Source organism: Triturus cristatus, chromosome 8, assembly GCF_964204655.1.
Source record: "Triturus cristatus chromosome 8, aTriCri1.1, whole genome shotgun sequence".
NCBI lineage: Eukaryota > Metazoa > Chordata > Amphibia > Caudata > Salamandridae > Triturus > Triturus cristatus.
Window position 1 is genome coordinate 137631050 of NC_140591.1, and position 27317 is coordinate 137658366.

A 27317-nucleotide genomic window follows, 5' to 3' on the forward strand; every position below is an offset into this window, starting at 1 on the left:
ATCCTGAAATTGGTCCTTCAACTCAGGGTGTGTACCCTTGGGCTGAACAAGAGTCAGAGGTGAGTTCTTCCTCCCCCTTCATCTCCATCTGGGGTTCTATACCCTCTGTTTGGTGAGTGGTACCCCCAGAAAATTGAACTATCAGGGTACCTGTGGCATCCTCCTCTCCCAGTTCTCCTGTTGTGTAGTTACTACCTTCCAGTAGACACTGCATGTTTGTTGGGCAACACTTTGGGATGGTGCCCTACTGATTATGAGCACCCCCTTAGGATATGTTAGCTAGCTCACAGTGCCACCAGAAGCACCCCTAAGCCCAGACAGGTAGCAAATGGCTTGGGCAACCACACAACATGACAAACTTGACTTCCCCAGGAATCATGGTAACAGATCTAGAACCCTTTCGCTCAGTCACTTGTGCTCTCTCTCTGAGGAATATCCAAAAAATTAACAGAGTGGCATCTTCAATATGTATTGAACCATTGTAATTCTTGTATAGAATATATATGCTGCAATGATCAATAGACAGAAGCAGATAAAAGTAAATAGCCGTATAAGGCCAGTGAACAGAATGAACAGTTCCACCATCTTGATAAAAAAAAATGTAAAAATGCAAGCATATAAAACAATATCTAGTTAGCGTACTCCTATTATGCATTCCCTAACCTAGGTGTCTAAGGAGTGTGTGTATGTTCTATCAAGAATCCCCTTTTGGATGATCCAACCCATGTTACCTGAAGGCAAAGTATGTATCATCCCATCTTGGTCACAGGTTGGAAATGTCTTCTCACAACGGGATCAGCAAGTAGCTGGGCTGAGGTTTCAGCATGTAGCGAGTCGTAACCTAGCAATGACAGCAAGTGCTCCTCAGCCTAAACCCAGAAATGCTTGTTTATTTATAACAAAAAGCATCCTTTCTCCTGAGCTGAGACCTTAGTCAGGCTGCCATCATTTATGATCTATTGATAGCTGCATTGTCTCATGGACGAATAACAATCACATCTGCACAATGACTGTTCAGACCTTGCACAAGATGTTCAAGGTGTTGTGATGGTGTACTTACAAAGTGGAATTTGTAAGCAAATATAGTTTCATGGAAAATAGTCCTGCACTGTCATGCATGCAAATATGTGTCAAAAGCCATTGTGCAAAAGAGAAGGCAACTTAGGATATGGCAGCATTTCTCCCCGGGCCTAACTGAGCCACGTGACACCCAGTCCTCAAACATAAGTCAACTAACTAGCTATCTAATAGGAAGAAAGTTATTTCAATTATTGCTACAGCATATGTATATAAAAAAAGATTTTAAAAGCTATCTAAAAAATGTATTTAAAAGGCATTCATACCATTTAAAAGCCAAAACGCACAACATTCATTAACAATCATAAAAGCCAAACAAAACAAATTTAAAAACAATTTAAGATGTTAAATACAGGCCAAATTAAAAGATCCAACCAAACAGAATAGCCAAATGTTTATGTGTTCCGAGAGGTAGTTGAAACATTTTTATTCCCAGCAACCCCAGATGGTGATCCCAAAGGCACATCTCGGAGCAGGTTTACAGAGAAAATGTGTTCTCATCCAGCCCTCACAGCAGCCACTAAGGGAGTGGCCATAGCCAATGGAGGTTGTCAAACTAGAGCCAAAATCGAACTCACCAGGAGCAGGAGTATTCCAGGAACACTTGTAAATTGCAGCCAGGAGTGATGGAATACGCAGTGGACAGCAATACAAATGGGCCTTTAAGATGTCCACTAGCACATTTGTGTCCGAAGGCTCAATCAATTGCATTACTAGACACAAGTCCAGGACACACTCAAAAGTGCACAGCAGACAGCGGAACATGGGCTGCACCTAGTGAAGCCAGACAGGCTGAAATTATAAGAATCAATGCTGAAGCAGTTCTCGAAGCAAATGTGCACCAAAGCAATGTACCATGCATTCACAGCACAGTAGCACTTGAAGTAGTGCCAGCTCCATGTGCTCTTGCAATGAGACATCCATTGCAGAGCAGAAATATTAAAATCACAGTGCCTACAATGAGGAACAGGACCAGCAGAAGACCTCCAAAAATGTACGAAGAATGGAATGGCTCTGAAAATTCAGGTGCTAACCAACACACAGCTATGCTTTTTTTAAAGTGTGCTATTCTCGCTGCATTAGACACGGTAAAAATGTGGTGCACCAGCTCTCCAAAATGTCGTGGGAAGTTAGTACCGAATAGTGACTGTATCTCCAAAGAGGACCTTGCAATTTGAATATCAAACGTCTCCTTAGTAGATGTTAAGGCCACATCTTTCTGAAATAGAAAGGCTTTCAGTTTGCTCAGGGCATCAAATTGCACATTAGAAAGACTTTGAAGGCCAAACCGTCTTCTCCCTAACTGTACCGGTAGGTGGAAACATACTTTGGGACAAGAAGTAACAATAGAAGAAACTGTGACCAGATAGGCTACTCTGGTTTCATCCTACAGCAACCTTGACTGTTCAGCATCAGGTAATTCCCATCAGTGAGCAATCTGAAAGCAGGACATATTACAGCCACTGGGGACCCTTTTCATGTAGCAAGATAAGTTTTCCATGGAAGCATTTACAGGCCCCGTGAAGAGAAACATCCTTGCACTCTAAGGATCCGCTTAAAGTGTTCTTCCAGTCACAACTGCTGAGAAACATTTCAGTTTCCCTATTTCCAAACCGGAATTTGAAAGGTAACTCCCAATAGTTATGTACAAGCCCTTACTCCATGCTTTGTATCTGCACACGCAGAGTTACTGCAGACAGTACTGAAAATGACATGTGAAAATCGGCAGGGTGATATACCCATGGATTATCCAATCCATGGATGAGGTTTCAGGAACAGTGAAAGGTAACGCCTCTTGTTTTTCAATGTGTGACATAGTGTATGTTGCATCTTTGCGTGCCATGAATATCTGCAGTTTTGTAAGGTGGTACCGGGAAAACAGACGTGTGGCATTGATATGCTGCCATGCGGGCAGAAAGTTGTGTTTGCAATGTCCAGCTCAATAGTGGAATAGATCGAAGCTGTGACTGCCCATGTAGTAATGCGGACATGTCTTGTTGAAAAATGTCTATTGCCGATTGCATTATGTTTCCCAAAGAGTATATTCTAGAGGACAAGGAGGCCATACTGTTGTCAACAACTGCTACAGCTTTTTCTAAATTAGCCCTGTCAATTTCGCACAGTCTTTCAGCAGCTTCCATGTAAGATATTTTCCATATTTCATTGTAAATTACATACAAGAAGCGTCTTTGATGTCATTTATGAGAACCGAACGAAAGGTCTCTGAGTTCCAGGTCATCAGATAGAAGGGACAAGTGTTGTTTCACCTGAGACAGTGTTGAGGTCTTTAGCCAGTCAAGGCACAACTTCCTAACACTGTTAGTTGTCACCACCCGAGTGTTCAGATTGCACGTACCGCATGTCAGGCCTGCTTGTTTTAAATCCCTTAAAGTCATCTCGGAATCGTGCCTGACATTAGTGTGTGTCTAGTGGCCTAACTAACCATTCCTTCCAATTGGGGTCTGATGAATTGTATGTGCCATTATGTAGCATGGTATCTAATGTATCCTCACTGTATTTTGTAAATTGCTGCCTGTTTTCAAAACGTTTTAAACCCAACGTAACCAGTAGATAGTATTTATCATTACCGTTATAAAGATATAAAAATGATACAGCTACTCTACTTTCTAAACAGGAATCACAGCTTAAAAGTGTATTAAGGATTTCCCAGTGTTAACCTATAAGAGGAGTAGGACTCACATAAGTGAAAAACAAATGTTGGTGTTTTTGACTACCTGGGCATGTCTACCTTTTACTTATACAGCACCCTGCCTCATGGGCTACCTAGGGCCTACCTAAGAGGTGACCTATGTGTATAAAAGGGAAGTTTAAGGCTTAGCAAAGAGTTTTAAATGTCAAGTCAAAATGAGAGTAAAGCTGCAAACAAGGCTCCGCAGTGGCAGACCTGGGACATGTCTACAGCTCTAACTGTATGGTTAGCGCAGTCAGTGCTGCAGGCCCACTAGTAGCATTTAATTTATAGGCCCTGGGTTGTAGGCTGTGGGTTTTGGAATATCACCTTACAAGGGACTTACAAGTATATTACATAAGCCAAACAGGTGTAAACCAATTATACCAATGATACCATGTTTAGAGGACAAAGCACATGCACTGGTCAGAAGTGGTAAAGTGCTCAGAGTCCTAAAGTCCAAAAAAAACAATTCAGCAAAAAGAGGAGGAGGAAGGCAAAAAATGTAGGGTTACCCTTCAGAGAGGGCCATTTTCCAACACATTTAACTCAACATTGTCTCTAATGTTTACTGAAAAGTACAGGTATCCACTGAATCCCATCTGTGATCGATATTGGGTATTTCAAATGATTTCTAATGAACTAAAAAATGTCCAGTAAGTGCAGGTTATAACCTCCCATTGATTACGTGTCTCTGCCCTTTATACACACCATCAGTCACTAATGCTGACTGAATGGTTTAGTGAGAGTTCTGTAGATCAGCTCACTGGGGTTGGCAATGGATTTGGCAGACTGCAGAGGTGATGGTTAAACTTGACTAGAGAAGTAAAAGTCATAACAAAGTTTCAGTAGGTGAACCTGCCTAAAGGTCATTAATGCGAAGCAGTCCCAAAGAGGAGTGAGCCAATCCTTGGCTGCCCCCAAGATGGAACACAGGCACAGGGCCTGACCCGCCCGCTTGTGCTGGCCAGTGTATTAGTCCAAGGCCACGAGGTGCTTGAGCTAAGACTGTCCACAAAGTAGACTTTTACGTTGGAGGGTCAGACCGATATCTGAGGGGTGAACAGTCTAAGGGCCTCATGTAGGTAGCATACGAGTTACCACTTCTAAAATACCGAACGATACCGAATCGGTATTTTAGAAGTGGTAACTCGTATGTAGGTAATGAGTCGGTATTTTTTACCGATTCGTTACAATTCGGTAATTACCGAATCGGTATTTTCCGATTCGGTAATGAGGCATACCTTCCCATTGAGGGGAAGGTATGCCTCATTACCGAATCGGTAAATACCGATTCGGTAATGGTGGAGAAAATGCAAGGGTGGCAGGGTGTCACATTGACACCCTGTTGCACCCCTGATTCGGCCATGTGTGCACATGTGGCACACATACATGCCCTAAGGGCATGTATGTATGCCACATTGCACACTGCTACGCGCTTCCAAATGCATACAAACATACATTAATTATTTACCACCAACTAAAAGTTGGTGGTAAATACCGACTCATAAACACACACACACACTCCCCCTACATATCATTTCTGAAATCGGAATTTACCGATTCGGTAAAATTACCGAATCGGTAAAATTACCACATCGGTAACGTTACCGATTCGGTAATTTTACCGATTCGGTAGTTTTACCGATTCGGTAAATTCCGATTTCAGAAATTGACCCCCTACATACCAATAGCCAATATACCGGTCGGTAACGGTATAATTACCGAAAATCGGCCGTTACCGACCGGTATATGGCTACCTACATGAGGCCCTAAATATCGAATTTTAAATATGGAGTTGCCAAAATATCGAATTTTAAATATGGAGTTGCCAAAATATCGTCTTACAAAAATATAGTGGTGCAGAATATCGAAATGCAGGAAAGAAATATCGGCTTTAATAATATCGAGGTTAGTAATATCGACAGTCATAATATAGTTGTTAAATATCGATTTTTTTTAGTGTTTTAAGTGTTAGTATATGTGTTAAAAGTATGTATTATTTTTGTAAAGTATGTTTGAATTTTTAAAAGTAATGAATTTTATGTTAATTAATTTTTGCATAATTTAATTCCATAGCGGGTTGTGGGTTTATAGGGGAATAGGGTGGGAAGTAATTTAATTATAATATATTTTTTTTAAGAATTATTTAGAATTAATTAATTATATGCTAATTCATTTTTGCGTAATTTAATTCTGTAGCGGGTTGTGGGTTTATAGGGGGATAGGGTGGGAAGTAATTTAATTGAAATTAATTAATTAATTATTTTGTTGATTAATAATTTAGTATTTAATAATTTATATTAAGTAAGTTAATTAATTTTTTATTAATTATTTAAAAATTGATTAATAACAATTAATAATGAAGTGATAATTATGTTTGTGTTATTTTTTATTAATTAATAATTCATTAGATATTAATTGTTAATAACTAATTTGTAAATATGTTAATTGTGTACTTTTCTTTAGGAGTGGGTGATAGGGGAGCAGGGTAGGAAGTACATTAGTTTTAATGTAATTTTTATTATTTTTATATTATATTTATTAAAGTTATTTTATAGTGTTAATTTTGTGAATTAATTTAGATGTGATGGTTATTAATTTTATTGTTAATTGTAATTAGTTAATTAATTATGTTAATGTATTAATATTTTACAATATTGTCGGTGACGTTTACAGGGGAAAATGGTGGGAGGTAAATTAATTTAAAAAAAAAAAATTACTTGTTAATCAATGTTAATTATATTGCAGGAGTGGGTATACTAAATTATTCCCCTACGCTATCCAACACTTTCCCTACTGTTACACTTGGTGGAGTGGGAATATTAAATTATTCCCACCCGCTACCAACACTTTCCCTACTGTTGCATTCGCTGGAGTGGGAATAGTAATTTTTACCTTCCCGCTATCCAACACTTTCCTTACTGTTACACTTGGTGGAGTGGGGATAGTACATTATTCCCACCCGCTATTCAACACTTTCCCTACAGTTGCACACACTGGAGTTGGAATAGTAATTTTTACCTACCCGCTATCCAACACTTTCCCTACTGTTGCACTTACTGGAGTGGGAATAGTAATTTTTACCCACCCGGTATCCAACACTTTCTCTACTGTTCCATTCGCTTAAGTGGGAATAGTAATTTTTATCCACTCGCTATCCAACACTTTCCCTACTGTACCACTCGTTGGAGTATAAATAGTTATTTTATCCACTACGCTATGCAACGTTTTCAGTATTGTTATATTTAATGTAGTGTCAAATATTATTTTAAAAAAACAATTATTTAAAATGTTTTAAATTATTATATATAATTTATTTTTATAATTATATGATAGGTTTATATATATATATATATGTAATAATATTTTAAATTATGTCTTTTATAATTACAAATATTAATTATGTTTTAATATTATTAAGTTAATATGTAATAAAAATAAAAATGCATGTTTTTTTAACATTACATTTAATATTTATTAATTTGAACTTTTTAAAATTATTTTTAAGCATGTTTTACTTATATTTATTATTTAATTAATTTTATATTACTTTTAAGACATTTAAAAAAGTCAATATTTTAGAAAACTATATTATTGACAACGCTATTTAGGATTCGATATTTTGGTACTTACCTGTTTGTAGATAGGAAGTTGATATTCTGTCACTCAATATTTTTACCTCGATATTCTGGCAGCTCGATATTCTTCTCTATACTCTGTCAGTGATCCATCTGAGGGTAGGAGGACTCGTGGCCTATGGGTCTCTTCTGGGCACTACAGGGGTACACACACACACCCACATGTTTTCAGGAAAATGAAGAGCTTTTAGGCTAGATCTGAGACGTCAATAGCGTACATCCGAATTTTGTTCAATTAAATTTGTCAGTGGGCGCACACAGGAATGAAATGGTGGACAACGGTGGATTCCAGAATGACACCCTAGGGATGGTTGGCTGATTCCAACGGCACAATCGCCACTTGTTACCTTTGGTTGGGGAGAAAGAGCTGGACATATCCCACCCCTAACGGCTCTGCCAAATCTTTTGGCCGTCATCATAATGCGACAAAGTGCACAATGTCATCCCTTGCTAAGGTTTTATAGGATTACTTTGTTATCTGAGCTCGGAGAGGGAAAAAGGGCCGAATTGTAAAATTCCACTTGAAGACAGACAGCTGGTAGCCCACATGGATCCAATTTGTAAAACACCTTAAATCCACCTCCGTCAGAGTTATCGGCAAGGACCATGGCTCCTAATTGGTTAACGAAGCTGTCTGTGCAGTAACGTTTCAGTAATTCCAGCCTCAGAGGCCGGTCTTGGAAACAGGCTGCACGCATGTTGCACTTTTATTTTCTTCTCAGTTTTGGGCGCTTGCGGGTGCTTACACACATGGGTCTGAGATAACCACTGCATCAACTACACATATTTAGCAAAATCTGTTCAAATCTGCTCCGTAAACAAGAAAATAATCTAGAAACACGCAGATGGTCCAACGTGAATAGGAATACCCCTGAACAGTAAAGAAGCGTTGATTTTTTAAATATGTTTACATCCTGTATGGTTTACTGTCCATTGCTACAAACTAAGTGCACCCAAATAAAATTTGAAAAAAGTACGCAGCTAAGAAGCGAAATAATCAGACTTGATCATGCAGAGAGTATTGAAGGCTAAAGAATTTACAAACGAGCTGCCATCTGCACTGTGGCCACTAGATGTCAACGTGTCAGTGTTAAAACCCGTCAATGTTAGCACACTGCCCAGGGAGAGAGAATCAGAGGGTGGAATAGGGGAAGCCAGCTGCATCAACTGCTAAACCTGCCTAGCCCTTTGACACCACTGGCGCTGCCCTTGCACCCTTGGTCTCAGGGGGCGTTGAAGCAGTGGAATGAAGAGAATTCAAACCGAGCCATAAAAGCAGGCATGGGCGAGCTGGGCACATACCCTGGCGCCAATTTTCAAAGGGGCGAAAGAACTGCCAGCACAAAGATCCCGCAAACAGCAACGCCCGTCTTCCTTGGCGCCTGTGATTTCGTTAAGTGCTAACAATCGTTTTTAACGTGTTTTCAGCCCCCTATCAGCCCCCTACCTTCCCTCCCATCTACCTCCAACTCCCAGCTGACACAGATCAACACCGGATTCCTTCCGAAATACTTGGAACCAGACAGACAAAGCTAAGGTGATTCGGTTGAGCTGAGTGAGGGGAGGTGTGGAGATGTGTGTCCCTGGGCAAGTCACTGCTTTGATGTAGCTAGCTAGAGACTGACCAGTGAAAAGTGGATGCTGCCTCAATTTATTCTCCAGGAGCTGCAAGGGAAGAACATTTCTTTCCGACCAGGGCGCTATTGGAGCAAGGGCCGGTTCTGAGTGAGAACGTCATGTGACATCTCCACCAGGCACCTACTGGCACTGTGCGTAATTCTCCATAGTATAGAATGGCGCACAGGGGGGACAGATCCCAATGTTCAAACGCATAGTGTCAACATGAGCAACACCCCCCCCTCCTCCCCCCCGCTGTTTAGCAGTAATTGGTCGCACAGCACAAAATAATCCGTCCACACATATTTTGTTGGAAAACCGTTTGCTGTAGGTTTATTTCAAACAAGAAGTAAGTATGCCAACGTGGTGGGTTAATTTATGGAATCCAAGGGCAGGCAGCGGTGACTAACCTAATCTGCCCTGCCCGTCTGATGAGCCAAACTGCACTGTGGCCAACCCAATTGGTGCTACAGTTTATGTGAGGATTATCCCCCTTAAATACCACGGACCACCAGTCCATAACTTTACTCACGCTTTTTTAGGGTGGAGTGTTACAAGGCCAGCCCTCGGTTGCTCGGGCTTACAACCACCCAAAGGACTAGCGGGGAGCCGACGTTTTCATCCAGGGTCCTGCTGTAAAGACTCCTGGGGTTTGGCATAAGGCACCACTCTGTGCTCCTGAAAGGGAACCCCTTTGTACCAATCAGCCTCCGGATCGTCCTGTAACTCCGCCAATGCCCAGGTTGTGGCCGCCGTCATATCTGGGGCATCCCCACCATGGCGTGCTCCATAACCACCTGCAACCTGCCGTTAGTCCTTCTAGGTACACCATTTCCTTATCTACCTCTGACAGGTGTGCCACGTCCCTATCGCGGTACCATGTGGTGTTACACAAAAAGGCCACGCCTAATTTACCCAGCCCTTCTTATTTAATATTAAATTTGAGTTGAACCATGCCATCCTGCTCGGCGGACTTGTACCTGACTTTATTTTCCTTTTTGTAGGAATGCGATGGCCTCCCCGGAAGGGAGATCTTCTGTTCTCTTCTTAAGCCACAGCTTTATTTACCCTTCAAGTTATTGCAGGCTCCATAACCTCCTGCAACCTGCAGTTACCAGTCCTTCTAGCTGGACCATTTACCTATCTACCTATGAAAGGTGTGCCGCGTCCCTGTCGTGGTTACTGTGTGTTGTTAGCACAAAGGAGGCCACGCCTAATTTACAAAGCTCTTCTTATTTGATTTGAATTTGAGTTGAACCAACCCCTCCGGCTTGATGGGCTTGTACATGGCTTTATTTACCCTTCTGTATGACTTTTCAAGGACCTCCCCGGAAGTTGGGGACTGCTGTTCTCTTCTTTAACCACAGCTTTATTTACCCTTCAGGTTTTTGCTTGGGGCCAACCAATAGCCTTATCTCTACCCACTGACCTCCCATTGTATGGGAGTGCATTATTTTCAAAACTTTGGACGCCGCCCCGCACTATTTTTGTCACGCTTCCTCTTCTAATTGGCACTAGCTTCTTGTATTCTTTTAGCACCGAGCACAAGAATCACGAGATGGATTACTCCCAGTGATTCTGCAAATTCTCGCACCCTCTATTCACATTTTGCAGTCACGCGTTTTTCTATGCATTCCGTTGCGCTTGGACTTAAGCTCACTTTCCTGTTTCTCATTTTGTTTAGGAAAATCCCCCTGACGAAGGGCTAGTCCCGAAACGCATGTTTACCAGATGCACATCTTCTATAGGACTGGCCCCCACTCTGTTTACACAGATTCCTGCAATGTACCCTTCTGCTCCTGTATGGGTGAATATGACGCCTGTAGCATTGTGAATCCCACCACTCTAACATCTTAGTGCGATCTGGTGGGAAGGGGTCTGTACCCTTAGATTCTGCTTCATTACATGGCCTTATTGCCTGCAAGCCCCTCCCCATCTGAAAGATGGATGTAAAGCTTTTGAGATGGTGGACATGAGGAGAACAATATGTACAGATACCTGCCATTTCTTGGCTAATGGGAATGACCAATGTGTTTTAATTGTTGTGACCCTTTGTGCTCCACTCCAGTGTTTCCCAGCTTTGGAACCACGACACACATGTAAAGTTACAAACTTACACAACCCACCTGGCTGCAAGGGCGATAAGGCGAGCGTAATTTAGCTTAACTGAAAATACCCATAACACACACTGGCTTACAAAGTGCGCATTTTCTGCTGAAATTACTAGGCATATGCACAAACAGATTTATAGATAAAGCTATAGTGAACAACTTAATAGTGTTGTTCGACTTGGGTTTTTCGATAAACGTACCCAAATCTTACCTGTTGCCCTCTCAGTGCAACCTGTTCATCGGGACAGTACTGAACACTACTGTGAGTCATGCCTTCCTGCCTCTACAGAGGATTCAAGACATTCAGGCTATGACTCCACTTTTTCAGAATGGAACGGCTGTTCCATGCCTAAGTTCTTGCGCCAGCTCGGTCTGTTCACTTTCTGCATACTGTTGATCAACCATGCACACTGGCACATGAGGGCATTCATGGTGCCCACGTAGGCAGTGGTTTCGACATAAGAGAGATCTCAAGGAGGTTATCAGACTCTCCAGAGACACTGTAGCAGAGCTGTTAAGATGAAGTGTTTCGGAAACCTCTCTCAAGGGAAGCCATTTCAACCTCCTTCTCTGGTGGCCACAGTGATAACGGATGCCTCCATTCTAGGGTGGGAAGCTCATCTGTGGGATCTGGAGGTCAAAGGCCTTTGGTTTCCAGAGGAAAGATTGTTTCACATCAATCTTATGGAATTGCGGCCAATACGTTTGGCTCTTAAGGCATTCCTTCCTTCCCTTCGTGGTCATTTGGTTCAGGTCCTTACGGACAACACTACAGCAATGTGGTACATTGACAAACAGAGAGGAGTAGGGCCGTATCATATCTGAAGAGAGGCTCATGACCATCAGATTTGTGTGATTGCGAATCATCTGGCCGGCATGCTGAATGTGCGTGCGAAAAGTCTCAGTCGGCAGTACTCGGCTGATCACGAGTGGCGTCTCCATCCAGAGGTGGTCCATCGCATTTTCAGGATGTGGTGATTTACTCAGTTGGACCTTTTTTCCACTCACGGGAATGCGTACTGCCCGTCAATTTGCAGTCTCCAGTGTCTGATGAGGGGAGCATTGGGGGACACGTTTGTTAGACTGGGGCTCACAGCTTCTTTACGCATTTCCCCCCATATACTTGATTCCTCGAGTTCTGAGGAAGATTCATCAAGACCAGGCCCAAGTTATATTGATCGCCCCAGGTTTGGCCAAGAAGGGTGTGGGACACCTACCTCCTTTACCTCTCATCACACCCTCTGCTCCGTCTCCCTCTCAGGGCAGACCTCCTCTCACAGTCACAGGGGCAAGTTCTACACCCCCACCTCCATATCCTGCACCTGCATGCCTTGAGATTGAACAGGGCACCCTGAGGAGCTCTTTCTCTCTCCAGCCAGGTGTGGTGGATGTTATTTTATTGACCAGAAGACACTGCACGAAATCTGTCTATTCTGGTAGGAGGGCCAAGTTTGTTAAGGGGTGTGGAGAGAGATCAATTGATCCTTTACAGGCGCATTTGTCAGATATTCTGTCCTTCTCTCTTTCCCTGGCTCAACAGGGTTGTGCAGTAGCTACTGTTAAAGGATACTTGTCTGCCTTGTTGGCTTTTCTCTGTTTACCAAATCAATCCTCTTTATTTAAATCTCCCATAGTTTTGAGATTTATAAGGGTCTCGCAAATAGGTTTCCTCCCACTACCTTTATCAAACCTCAGTGGGATTAGAATTTGCTTCTTATTTTCTTGATGGGGGTCTCCCCTTGAACCATTACATAGTTTTCTCTTAAGGTTCGTAGCATTTAAGACAATATTTCTAATTGCAATCACTTTCGTTAGGAGTATGAGTGAGCTGCAAGTTCTTAGCTCCAAGCCTCCATTGACCTCATTTCATGGGGATAAGATGGTTCTTAGGAACAGAGCTGCTTTCATGCCTAAGGTGGTCACTCTCTTTCACCTAGGACAATCTATCACTTTGCCCTCTTTCTATCCTCCCCCTCACCCTTCTAAAGAGGATGAGAGACTTTACCGCCTGGACCCTAGTAGGGCAGTCAGCTTCTACCTAGACAGAACTAAAGACTTCAGATTGGACGACCAACTCTTCATTGGATATTCAAGGCTTTCCACAAGAGAACGGTGTCCAGGTGGATCATCCTCTGCATCAAGATCTGCTACGCCTCTGCCAGGAAGGAGCCTCTTGAAGGTATTCAAGCTCATTCAACCAGAGGTAAGTCTTATTCTTCAGCTTTAGGAGAGGTGTCAAAAACTTGGGCCTTCCTCAACACTTTACCGAAGCATTATTGCTTAGACTTGGAGGTAAGGAGGGACGGCCACTTTGCACGTTCTGTGCAGCAAGATATTTTGGTATAGGTAGAGGCAAGCACCGCCTCCGAAAGCGGGACTGCTTGGAGATTCCATTCATAAGGTGAGGAATCCACAGGCAGATGTATCCATCAGAAGATGTTGTTACTTACCTTGGGTAACACTTTTTCTGGTGGATACAGTATCTGCCTGTGGATTCCTCACTGATCCACCCGCCTCCCCCTTGCCTGCCTGTTTATGCCGAAAAACAGCTAACATGTCATTCATTTATTTAATTATGGTTTACTTGAAATAATGTGATATTTGTCATGAGGAAATGTCTATATTTTAGAATTTCCAGTTTCTTTCTTGGTTTTTGTATACTGCGTATACTTGTGGAAATGTTGTCGGTTCACCCGTTTGCCTTGAAGGCACGGACAAAATGGGTGGAACTGACGTCGCATGCCGACTAGGTCTTCTTATGGCTCGAATGACGTACCATTGTGACGTCCTTGTCGACATAGGGAGCTAGGGAGGAAAGTTTTTGTGGAATGCTGTCCATGGGGTAATTCATCGGGTGATGAATCCACAGACAGATACTGTATCCACCAGAAAAAGTGTTACCAAAGGTAAGTATCTTGTTCATTAATGACAATATTGTATCCCCAATGAGAGGTGAGTGGTCACCTTAAATTTAATTCCTTACCATGGGAAGGTATATCAGTTTTCTAAACCTTAAAGTAAAAATAATCCTGCTTCCCAAAAATGGTTTGGTAAAATCTCTAGTGAATAAACAGTATGGGGCTACATCAGAAAGTTATTTTCAGCTGTACACACATTAACTGCAAAAAATACATTAATTTACTCCTGTAAGGAATTCACACAAGCATTGCTTACAGGCATAGATGGTTTTACTGCTCCTCCACAGGTGCGGAGGAAACCACAGTAGTAAATCAGCATAGAAAGGGTAGAACAAAGCATGGAGTGCCCTGGGGGACCCCCTGAATTTGTGCATTAGTGGGCATCCCATAGTTTGATCTGACCCTTTCCCAGCTGGGAAATGGTTGTAAATTATTTGGCCAAAGGCTGAAGAAATTGCAGGATCGGTAAGGAAACATCTCCATATTTGCTGGGTGTCTAGGGAGTATGTGGCTGCCATGGCGCACGCAGTGGGCCCTGTAAGATGGTGGCCCATTTAGTGGCACATTAGGCACATCCCCGCGGACTAGCTGCCAAGAGTCCCGCCTATGTCTGGTGCCTCTGCTGCTCCATTTCCGGTGCGCAGTGGGCTAGGGGCAGGTATTTATACCTGCCCCCACCCATTGCCCATCCTCTTTGTTCCCCGCTGGACACGCTGTCTGGCACGTCGTGCCCCCTGGTCTGGTGACTCCGCTTGTATCGGTTTGGTTGTGGTGAGTGTGGGGGCATTGTCAGCACCCCCTACTCTCCCTCCCTTTTGCCCTTGACTCCGACCTCCTGGTTGGGGAGCCTGGTTGCTCGAATGGAGCTGGGGTTGGGTGCCCGGCCTCCAGTCTGGCATTTGTGGCTAGTAGTTGAGCTGGGAGTCTGTGGGTCACTACCCCATCGGGCGTGTGTGCTCTCACTGGTGTTTTTGACCCGTGCAGAGGATGGGAGCTGCATTGCGTGGAAACTGGGCATGGCCGCGGGGTGGTTCTGTGGGCAGTTGCAGGAGGATGTTCTGAGTTTCACTGCAGTGAGTTCACAGCGGGCGTGGCATATAGCTGCGATCGGTTCAGACTGTGTCCCTGTGTGGGACAGGACGGACTTGCCTTTCTTTGTTTTGGAGGGGTGTCTCTGGTTTGGAGTTTCTTTCTTGAGGAGTGGATTGTAGGCGTGGGATGAATTTGGAGAGGTGCATTGCGTGAGTTGAGCGGTGGTCCTGCTGCGCTGTTTTCATCGCTCCCGCCACTGTGCAACGGTGGGCGGCCCCTCTTTTCATGGCTGTGACCCATAGACGAGCGCATGAGCCATTTGGTGACATTCTCTTCTTAATACAAATGGCTTCTGAATTGTGTATAATGCTGACGCAGTGCCTGAAAACACTTTGGAGTGCAAGGTGGCTCGGCTTCAGTCACGGCGCGAGCAGTGCTGCGCAGCTCCCTGACTGACACCCGACCCCTCTGGCAGCCTGCCTTGCTACATTTTTCTAGGAACCCTGAACACATTTCATTCTTGCTAAGGCACTTGGCAACCCCATTAAGCACAGCAGCGTGTTTGTTTTGTATTACAAGCCAAGCGAATGGCGAAACAGGCATGGTTTTCATGGATATCTTGCAGAGGTGCTTTTCCCAGAATCCTGGTGCTGAGAACCCATGGAAAGAAAAGTAGATATTGGTGAAACAATCACCAGTCATGGGCCTGGCCTGGTCCTGGCTTGCTGTAGGTGTAATGTTACATGTTGTATTCTATATCTGGATACAATGACAGAAGAGGGAGAACTATGCGGCACACTATGCTAGCATAGATTTCCAGCTTAAATGTTTTAATCCACGCCCTTCATTACATCAACCACCCCCCATTTGAGAGACCCCCAGTTTTTTTCTCCCACTTAAACCCTTGGCTAAAAGTGTGGACGCAGTCAAAATTGAGGAAGGAGTGCTTCGGTTTTGTTCAGGGGGTGTTTTCTGACCACAATGCCTGCCACCTGGTACAGGGACATGAGCCCCCAGCGCACCCACACACCCCCTAACACATTGGGGGCCCGCAATGGGCCCCCAGAGACATTCCCTGCATGCCTTTCCATGGCGGTTCCACCACCACGGAAAGGCTGGCTACCGCCGGCATCATAATCATGCCGGCGGTTCTTGGCCCTGATCCGCAACAATTGTAGCGGTCCAGCTCCGCCCGCCAGGCAAGCGGGCGGACTGCGACCGGTGGAAAAGTGGTGGGCGGAAAATCACACCGCGGCGGTCACGACCGCGATGCTAATCAGACCGGCGGTTTTCCGGGTTTCGATGGCGGGTGGATGGCCTTTGCCGGTCCGGCGTTTGCACCGCCGGACCGGCGGCGGCCATCCGCCCGCCATCCTAATAGACCCCTAAGTGTTCACCATCGTATCATTATATCTGACTGTGCAAAGGTCTGGTCACTCAGAAAATGTGCACTCCTTATATACTGGCAGATGCACATCAGACAAACATTCATTGGAACCAGAATCAACACTATTAAGTTGTTCACTATAGCTTTATCTATAAATCTGTTTGTGCATATGCCTTGTAATTTCAGCAGAAAATGCGCACTTTGTAAGCCAGTGTGTGTTATGGGTATTTTCAGTTAAGCTAAATTACGCTCGCCTTATTGCCCTTGCAGCCAGGTGGGTTGTGTAAGTTTGTAACTTTACATGTGTGCCTTGGTTCCAAAGCTGGGAAACACTGGAGTGGAGCACAAAGGGTCACAACAATTAAAACACATTGGTCATTCCCATTAGCCAAGAAATGGCAGGTATCTGTACATATTGTTCTCCTCATGTCCACCATCTCAAAAGCTTTACATCCATCTTTCAGATGGGGAGGGGCTTGCAGGCAATAAGGCCATGTAATGAAGCAGAATCTAAGGGTGCAGACCCCTTCCCACCAGATCGCACTAAGATGTTAGAGTGGTGGGATTCACAATGCTACAGGCGTCATATTCACCCATACAGGAGCAGAAGGGTACATTGCAGGAATCTGTGTAAACAGAGTGGGGGCCAGTCCTATAGAAGATGTGCACCTGGTAAACATGCGTTTCGGGACTAGCCCTTCGTCAGGGGGATTTTCCTAAACAAAATGAGAAACAGGAAAGTGAGCTTAAGTCCAAGCGCAACGGAATGCATAGAAAAACGCGTGACTGCAAAATGTGAATAGAGGGTGCGAGAATTTGCAGAATCACTGGGAGTAATCCATCCCGTGATTCTTGTGCTCGGTGCTAAAAGTATACAAGAAGCTAGTGCCAATTAGAAGAGGAAGCGTGACAAAAATAGTGCGGGGCGGCGTCCAAAGTTTTGAAAATAATGCACTCCCATACAATGGGAGGTCAGTGGGTAGAGATAAGGCTATTGGTTGGCCCCAAGCAAAAACCTGAAGGGTAAATAAAGCTGTGGTTAAAGAAGAGAACAGCAGTCCCCAACTTCCGGGGAGGTCCTTGAAAAGTCATACAGAAGGGTAAATAAAGCCATGTACAAGCCCATCAAGCCAGAGGGGTTGGTTCAACTCAAATTCAAATCAAATAAGAAGAGCTTTGTAAATTAGGCGTGGCCTCCTTTGTGCTAACAACACACAGTAACCCCAACAGGGACGCGGCACACCTTTCATAGGTAGATAGGGAAATGGTCCAGCTAGAAGGACTGGTAACTGCAGGTTGCAGGAGGTTATGGAGCCTGCAATAACTTGAAGGGTAAATAAAGCTGTGGCTTAAGAAGAGAACAGAAGATCTCCCTTCCGGGGAGGCCATCGCATTCCTACAAAAAGGAAAATAAAGTCAGGTACAAGTCCGCCGAGCAGGATGGCATGGTTCAACTCAAATTTAATATTAAATAAGAAGGGCTGGGTAAATTAGGCGTGGCCTTTTTGTGTAACACCACATGGTACCGCGATAGGGACGTGGCACACCTGTCAGAGGTAGATAAGGAAATGGTGTACCTAGAAGGACTAACGGCAGGTTGCAGGTGGTTATGGAGCACGCCATGGTGGGGATGCCCCAGATATGACGGCGGCCACAACCTGGGCATTGGCGGAGTTACAGGACGATCCGGAGGCTGATTGGTACAAAGGGGTTCCCTTTCAGGAGCACAGAGTGGTGCCTTATGCCAAACCCCAGGAGTCTTTACAGCAGGACCCTGGATGAAAACGTCGGCTCCCCGCTAGTCCTTCGGGTGGTTGTAAGCCCGAGCAACCGAGGGCTGGCCTTGTAACACTCCACCCTAAAAAAGCGTGAGTAAAGTTATGGACTGGTGGTCCGTGGTATTTAAGGGGGATAATCCTCACATAAACTGTAGCACCAATTGGGTTGGCCACAGTGCAGTTTGGCTCATCAGACGGGCAGGGCAGATTAGGTTAGTCACCGCTGCCTGCCCTTGGATTCCATAAATTAACCCACCACGTTGGCATACTTACTTCTTGTTTGAAATAAACCTACAGCAAACGGTTTTCCAACAAAATATGTGTGGACGGATTATTTTGTGCAGTGCGACCAATTACTGCTAAGCAGCGGGGGGGAGGAGGGGGGGGTTGCTCATGTTGACACTATGCGTTTGAACATTTTCTGAGTGACCAGACCTTTGCACAGTCAGATATAATGATACGATGGTGAACACTTAGGGGTCTATTAGGATGGCGGGCGGATGGCCGCCGCCGGTCCGGCGGTGCAAACGCCGGACCGGCGAAGGCCATCCACCCGCCATCGAAACCCGGAAAACCGCCGGTCTGATTAGCATCGTGGTCGTGACCGCCGCGGCGTGATTTTCCGCCCACCACTTTTCCACCGGCCGCAGTCCGCCCGCTTGCCTGGCGGGCGGAGCTGGACCGCTACAATTGTTGCGGATCAGGGCCAAGTACCGCCGGCATGATTATGATGCCGGCGGTAGCCAGCCTTTCCGTGGTGGTGGAACCGCCATGGAAAGGCATGCAGGGAATGTCTTTGGGGGCCCATTGCGGGCCCCCAATGTGTTAGGGGGTGTGTGGGTGCGCTGGGGGCTCATGTCCCTGTACCAGGTGGCAGGCATTGTGGTCAGAAAACACCCCCTGAACAAAACCGAAGCACTCCTTCCTCAATTTTGACTGCATCCACACTTTTAGCCAAGGGTTTAAGTGGGAGAAAAAAACTGGGGGTCTCTCAAATGGGGGGTGGTTGATGTAATGAAGGGCGTGGATTAAAACATTTAAGCTGGAAATCTATGCTAGCATAGTGTGCCGCATAGTTCTCCCTCTTCTGTCATTGTATCCAGATATAGAATACAACATGTAACATTACACCTACAGCAATCCAGGACCAGGCCAGGCCCATGACTGGTGATTGTTTCACCAATATCTACTTTTCTTTCCATGGGTTCTCAGCACCAGGATTCTGGGAAAAGCACCTCTGCAAGATATCCATGAAAACCATGCCTGTTTCGCCATTCGCTTGGTCTTGTAATACAAAACAAACACGCTGCTGTGCTTAATGGGGTTGCCAAGTGCCTTAGCAAGAATGAAATGTGTTCAGGGTTCCTAGAAAAATGTAGCAAGGCAGGCTGCCAGAGGGGTCGGGTGTCAGTCAGGGAGCTGCGCAGCACTGCTCGCGCCGTGACTCAAGCCGAGCCACCTTGCACTCCAAAGTGTTTTCAGGCACTGCGTCAGCATTATACACAATTCAGAAGCCATTTGTATTAAGAAGAGAATGTCACCAAATGGCTCATGCGCTCGTCTATGGGTCACAGCCATGAAAAGAGGGGCCGCCCACCGTTGCACAGTGGCGGGAGCGATGAAAACAGCGCAGCAGGACCACCGCTCAACTCACGCAATGCACCTCTCCAAATTCATCCCACGCCTACAATCCACTCCTCAAGAAAGAAACTCCAAACCAGAGACACCCCTCCAAAACAAAGAAAGGCAAGTCCGTCCTGTCCCACACAGGGACACAGTCTGAACCGATCGCAGCTATATGCCACGCCCACTGTGAACCCACTGCAGTGAAACCCAGAACATCCTCCTGCAACTGCCCACAGAACCACCCCGCGGCCATGCCCAGTTTCCACGCAATGCAGCTCCCATCCTCTGCACGGGTCAAAAACACCAGTGAGAGCACACACGCCCGATGGGGCAGTGACCCACAGACTCCCAGCTCAACTACTAGCCACAAATGCCAGACTGGAGGCCGGGCACCCAACCCCAGCTCCATTCGAGCAACCAGGCTCCCCAACCAGGAGGTCGGAGTCAAGGGCAAAAGGGAGGGAGAGTAGGGGGTGCTGACAATGCCCCCACACTCACCACAACCAAACCGATACAAGCGGAGTCATCAGACCAGGGGGCACGACGTGCCAGACAGCGTGTCCAGCGGGGAACAAAGAGGATGGGCAATGGGTGGGGGCAGGTATAAATACCTGCCCCTAGCCCACTGCGCACCGGAAATGGAGCAGCAGAGGCACCAGACATAGGCGGGACTCTTGGCAGCTAGTCCGCGGGGATGTGCCTAATGTGCCACTAAATGGGCCACCATCTTACAGGGCCCACTGCGTGCGCCATGGCAGCCACATACTCCCTAGACACCCAGCAAATATGGAGATGTTTCCTTACCGATCCTGCAATTTCTTCAGCCTTTGGCCAAATAATTTACAACCGTTTCCCAGCTGGGAAAGGGTCAGATCAAACTATGGGATGCCCATTAATGCACAAATTCAGGGGGTCCCCCAGGGCACTCCATGCTTTGTTCTACCCTTTCTATGCTGATTTACTACTGTGGTTTCCTCCGCACCTGTGGAGGAGCAGTAAAACCATCTATGCCTGTAAGCAATGCTTGTGTGAATTCCTTACAGGAGTAAATTAATGTATTTTTTGCAGTTAATGTGTGTACAGCTGAAAATAACTTTCTGATGTAGCCCCATACTGTTTATTCACTAGAGATTTTACCAAACCATTTTTGGGAAGCAGGATTATTTTTACTTTAAGGTTTAGAAAACTGATATACCTTCCCATGGTAAGGAATGCAATTTAAGGTGACCACTCCCTTCTCATTGGGGATACAATATTGTCATTAATGAACAAGATACTTACCTTTGGTAACACTTTTTCTGGTGGATACAGTATCTGTCTGTGGATTCATCACCCGATGAATTACCCCATGGACAGCATTCCACAAAAACTTTTCTCCCTAGCTCCCTATGTCGACAAGGACGTCACAATGGTACGTCATCCGAGCCATAAGAAGACCTAGTCGGCATGCGACGTCAGTTCCACCCATTTTGTCCGTGCCTTCAAGGCAAACGGGTGAACCGACAACATTTCCACAAGTATACGCAGTATACAAAAACCAAGAAAGAAACTGGAAATTCTAAAATATAGACATTTCCTCATGACAAATATCACATTATTTCAAGTAAACCATAATTAAATACATGAATGACATGTTAGCTGTTTTTCGGCATAAACAGGCAGGCAAGGGGGAGGCGGGTGGATCAGTGAGGAATCCACAGGCAGATACTGTATCCACCAGAAAAAGTGTTACCCAAGGTAAGTAACAACATCTTCTGATGGATACATCTGCCTGTGGATTCCTCACCTTATGAATGGAATCTCCAAGCAGTCCCGCTTTCGGAGGCGGTGCTTGCCTACCTATACCAAAATATCTTGCTGCACAGAACGTGCAAAGTGGCCGTCCCTCCTTACCTCCAAGTCTAAGCAATAATGCTTCGGTAAAGTGTTGAGGAAGGCCCAAGTTTTTGACACCTCTCCTAAAGCTGAAGAATAAGACTTACCTCTGGTTGAATGAGCTTGAATACCTTCAAGAGGCTCCTTCTTGGCAGAGGCGTAGCAGATCTTGATGCAGAGGATGGTCCACCTGGACACCGTTCTCTTGTGGAAAGCCTTGAATATCCAATGAAGAGTTGGTCGTCCAATCTGAAGTCTTTAGTTCTGTCTAGGTAGAAGCTGACTGCCCTACTAGGGTCCAGGCGGTAAAGTCTCTCATCCTCTTTAGAAGGGTGAGGGGGAGGATAGAAAGAGGGCAAAGTGATAGATTGTCCTAGGTGAAAGAGAGTGACCACCTTAGGCATGAAAGCAGCTCTGTTCCTAAGAACCATCTTATCCCCATGAAATGAGGTCAATGGAGGCTTGGAGCTAAGAACTTGCAGCTCACTCATCCTCCTAACGAAAGTGATTGCAATTAGAAATATTGTCTTAAATGCTACGAACCTTAAGAGAAAACTATGTAATGGTTCAAGGGGAGACCCCCATCAAGAAAATAAGAAGCAAATTCTAATCCCACTGAGGTTTGATAAAGGTAGTGGGAGGAAACCTATTTGCGAGACCCTTATAAATCTCAAAACTATGGGAGATTTAAATAAAGAGGATTGATTTGGTAAACAGAGAAAAGCCAACAAGGCAGACAAGTATCCTTTAACAGTAGCTACTGCACAACCCTGTTGAGCCAGGGAAAGAGAGAAAGACAGAATATCTGACAAATGCGCCTGTAAAGGATCAATTGATCTCTCTCCACACCCCTTAACAAACTTGGCCCACCTACCAGAATAGACAGATTTCGTGCAGTGTCTTCTGGTCAATAAAATAACATCCACCACACCTGGCTGGAGAGAGAAAGAGCTCCTCAGGGTGCCCTGTTCAATCTCAAGGCATGCAGGTGCAGGATATGGAGGTGGGGGTGTAGAACTTGCCCCTGTGACTGTGAGAGGAGGTCTGCCCTGAGAGGGAGACGGAGCAGAGGGTGTGATGAGAGGTAAAGGAGGTAGGTGTCCCACACCTTTCTTGGCCAAACCTGGGGCGATCAATATAACTTGGGCCTGGTCTTGATGAATCTTCCTCAGAACTCGAGGAATCAAGTATATGGGGGGAAATGCGTAAAGAAGCTGTGAGCCCCAGTCTAACAAACGTGTCCCCCAATGCTCCCCTCATCAGACACTGGAGACTGCAAATTGACGGGCAGTGCGCATTCCCGTGAGTGGAAAAAAGGTCCAACTGAGTAAATCACCACATCCTGAAAATGCGATGGACCACCTCTGGATGGAGACGCCACTCGTGATCAGCCGAGTACTGCCGACTGAGACTTTTTGCACGCACATTCAGCATGCCGGCCAGATGATTCTCAATCACACAAATCTGATGGTCATGAGCCTCTCTGCAGATATGATACGGCCCTACTCCTCTCTGTTTGTCAATGTACCACATTGCTGTAGTGTTGTCCGTAAGGACCTGAACCAAATGACCATGAAGGGAAGGAAGGAATGCCTTAAGAGCCAAACATATTGCCCGCAATTCCATAAGATTGATGTGAAACAATCTTTCCTCTGGAAACCAAAGGCCTTTGACCTCCAGATCCCACAGATGAGCTTCCCACCCTAGAATGGAGGCATCCGTTATCACTGTGGCCACCAGAGAAGGAGGTTGAAATGGCTTCCCTTGAGAGAGGTTTCCGAAACACTTCATCTTAACAGCTCTGCTACAGTGTCTCTGGAGAGTCTGATAACTAGGCCCGGGCGAAGCACTACGCTACGCTCGCGTAGTTTGCGAAGTTCGCGCTACTTCGCACTACGCGAACTGCACGTAGCACAGTGCGAACACGCGTAGCGTAGTGTTGCGTAGTGCTGCGGTCATTTTTTGCTTGCTCGCGGTCCTCAACGTCAAGTTGGCGACCGCGAGCAAGCAAAATGACATCCTGGCGAGACTTTTTCCTTGTTCGCGATCGCGAGCATGGAAAATAAACTTCCCGGCGAGATTCCCAACGCGAGAAGGTCAGGTTTCTCATTGCGAGGGGTCGCGTATGCTCGCGACCGCTCGCGATGAGAAACTACCAGTTCGCGTTGAGAAAGCTGCAGCTCGAGTAAAAATCTACTCGAGCAGCAGAAAACTACAGCTCGCACTGTGCAAGATGCCATTTTCAATGATTGCACAGTGCCGGTTGCTTGTCCGCACTGTGCAATCATTGAAAACAACATCTTGCACAGTGCGAACATGTTACTTCGCAGTTCGCGAAGTGCTACGCGTAGCTCGCGTAGTGCGAACTTCACTTTGCGTAGCTTCGCGAAGTGCTACTTCGCGAACTACGCCCACCCTTACTGATAACCTCCTTGAGATCTCTCTTATGTCGAAACCACTGCCTACGTGGGCACCATGAATGCCCTCATGTGCCAGTGTGCATGGTTGATCAACAGTATGCAGAAAGTGAACAGACCGAGCTGGCGCAAGAACTTAGGCATGGAACAGCCGTTCCATTCTGAAAAAGTGGAGTCATAGCCTGAATGTCTTGAATCCTCTGTAGAGGCAGGAAGGCATGACTCACAGTAGTGTTCAGTACTGTCCCTATGAACAGGTTGCACTGAGAGGGCAACAGGTAAGATTTGGGTACGTTTATCGAAAAACCTAAGTCGAACAACAGACGCATTGTTACTTGCGAATGATGCAGCACCATCTCCGACAACTTTGCTTTGAGCAGCTAGTCATCCAGATTGGGAAAAACAGGAATCCCCAATCTTCTGAGATGTGCTGCTACCACCGCCATCACCTTTGTGAAGACCCGTGGTGCGGATGTAGGACCAAACGGAAGGACCGCAAACTGGAAGTGTTGAGATCCCACCGTAAAACAGAGATACTTCTGATGCGATTTCAGGATGGGTATATGAAAATACGCATCCTGCAAATCAATCAACACCATCCAGTCTTCCTGCTGCAATGCCAGAAGAACCTGAGCCAGGGTCAACATCTTCAATTTCTCCTGCCTGACGTAAAAATTCAAGACCCTGAGGTCTAGGATCAGCCTCAATTGACCTTCCTTTTGGGTAATCAGGAAGTACCGGGAGTAGTATCCCTGATCCCTTTCCTGCTCCAGAACCACCTCTATCACACCTTTTTGAAGCAAAGATAGAACCTCCTGTTGTAGAAGTAACAGGTGCTCCTCTGAGCACCAACCCTGGCAAGGAGGGAAAGGAGGGGGAATCTCCCGGAAGGGAAGGGCATACACATTTTCTACAAGATCCAAAACCCAGAGATCTGAAGTAACAGATATTAAATTTCTTGGAAAATGGGACACCCATCCTCCCACGGGATCAACATGCCCTAGGATGGAGGATCTAGAGCTGCTTCCCTGCAGTACCAGTTGAGGAGATGGGAGAGGAGGTGTAGGAGACTTATTGCCGAGCCGTGCCTCGCAGACGACCTCTACCTTTTCCTCTGTAGGACTTATACAGAGGATTCGTCTGTTGCCGCTGTTGTGACTGCTGCTGTTGTTTGGCTCGAAAGGAAGGAGTCCTGGGAAACCCGTGAAATCTACGGGTTTGCATAATCTCTGGGCTGGGACTGAAGACCCAATGATCTCGCTGTGGCTCTACTATCTTTAAAGCGCTGTAGCGCCGAGTCCGCTTTAGCAACAGAAAGATTAGAGCCATCAAAGGGCAAGTCCAATAGGGTGTCCTGTACATCAGATGAAAACCCAAACCCCCTTAGCCAGGTGTGCCTCCTGGTTGCCACTGCGGAACCCATAACCCTGGCGACAGAGTCCACAGCATAAAGTCCTAACTGAATGACCTGATGGGCCGCAGTTTGAGTGTCCAATAGAATTTCTGTGAAATAGCCGTGACCGTCCTCCGGAAGCCAGGGGAGCACCTCCTTTGCCGAATCAATCAGAGCTTGGATATACTGACCCAGCAGGCATGTCACATTTGTCGATTTCAATGCCATATTGGCCGAAGAAAACACTTTCTTTGCTAACTGCTCCATCCTCTTAGATTCCCTATCTGCCAGCGTAGATGGGAAAGAGCCTGCAGAATTTCTAGTAGAGCACGATGCTTGGACTACTAAGCTCTTAGTTGATGAGCGAGTAGAAAGGAAAGCAGGATCTCCAGGAACCTCCTTATATCTCCTAGCAACCGATCTGGACACTGCAGGGGCAGTCACTGGCTTCTGCCACACCTCTAAAATGGGCTTAGTCAAAGCCTCATTAAATGGAAGCAGAGGTTCTGAAACAGAAGAAGGAGAATGAAGCACTTCTGTAAAATATTGGACTTACGCTCTGCTGTAGGTAACGGCAAATCCAGTAGATCAGATTATAGAATGGCAAGAGGAAACCTCCTATGATGGTAGGCCTTTCGGTGAAGAGAGCTCCCATTTAGGAGATATGTCGATTCCACTAGCCTCCTGCAGTACCTCAAATTCCTGCATAGGGTCAACAATTTCACCCTCTTCAGCCTCTTCCTGCTGCTCCTGATATTCTTCCTCCTCCAGCAGCCTCTGTGCCTCCCTTCTGGATCTCATCCTAGGGACTGGCGTCGGCGGTGCCAGACGCGGCGTCTGTGACTTCGGGACCGGCGTCGATGGAGGCTCCACAGGAATAGTCGAAGGCGCCGGGCGAGGCCGAATCGGCACCAGACCGGAGCCAGACAGTGCTTGGGAAGACCCATCCAACAGCAGTCTTCCCTCCAGAGATTGTACCGGCGTCGAGTACCTTGGTGTAGGAGAGACCAACTCCCGGGGTCATTGGAGTGAAAGGCATGAATGGTACCTGTGCGAAGTGAGGTGGCAAACCTCCAAGGGAGTATGAAAGCGGTCCCATGGTCCAACCTGCGCTTCAGCAGGGTTAGCTGCTCTGGCAAACATGCCAAACATTGCATTAAAAAAATGCGAAGGATCCATACCTAGAGCTGGAAAGGGTGGGTATGGATCCGGTACCACGGGTTCAGAGACCACTTGAGTAAGCAGTCTGATTGGCTCCGGTTGCAGTGCTAGAGACATTGGAGCCGGGGGTGGAGTGGCCGGAGGCGAACGCGTTGCTTCTCTGGGTGCCGGTGAGACTCTCGAGGCCGGAGAGTGTGCCGGAGTCACCTGAGGTGAAGGGGAAGGAGAAACTTCATCCACTGTAAGATGCAGATGCAAGGAGGCGGTGCCTGAGGAGCAGCAGCGAGCGGCGTTCAGTGTTCGGGGAGCTCCCGACTTGCCGGTTCGTTTGTTCCTGCCATCAAAACCACCAAGACCGCCAAATCCGCCAAAAACTGCAGCCAGATCCGCGGCGACCAGGGGCTGCCATGCTTCTCCTGTGCTGAAGGAAAACAAGCGCCGCCGCCGTTAGTGGGTGGCCACCAAAGTGCGTGACGTGGCGCCCTGCGGAGGCGGCCAGACTAGGCTCGCGTGTGGCCTGCAGTAGCGCCGTATGGTCCCTGCTTGTATTCCTACTCACTTTCTCACTCTCTCCTTGGGCTTGGATAACCATCGA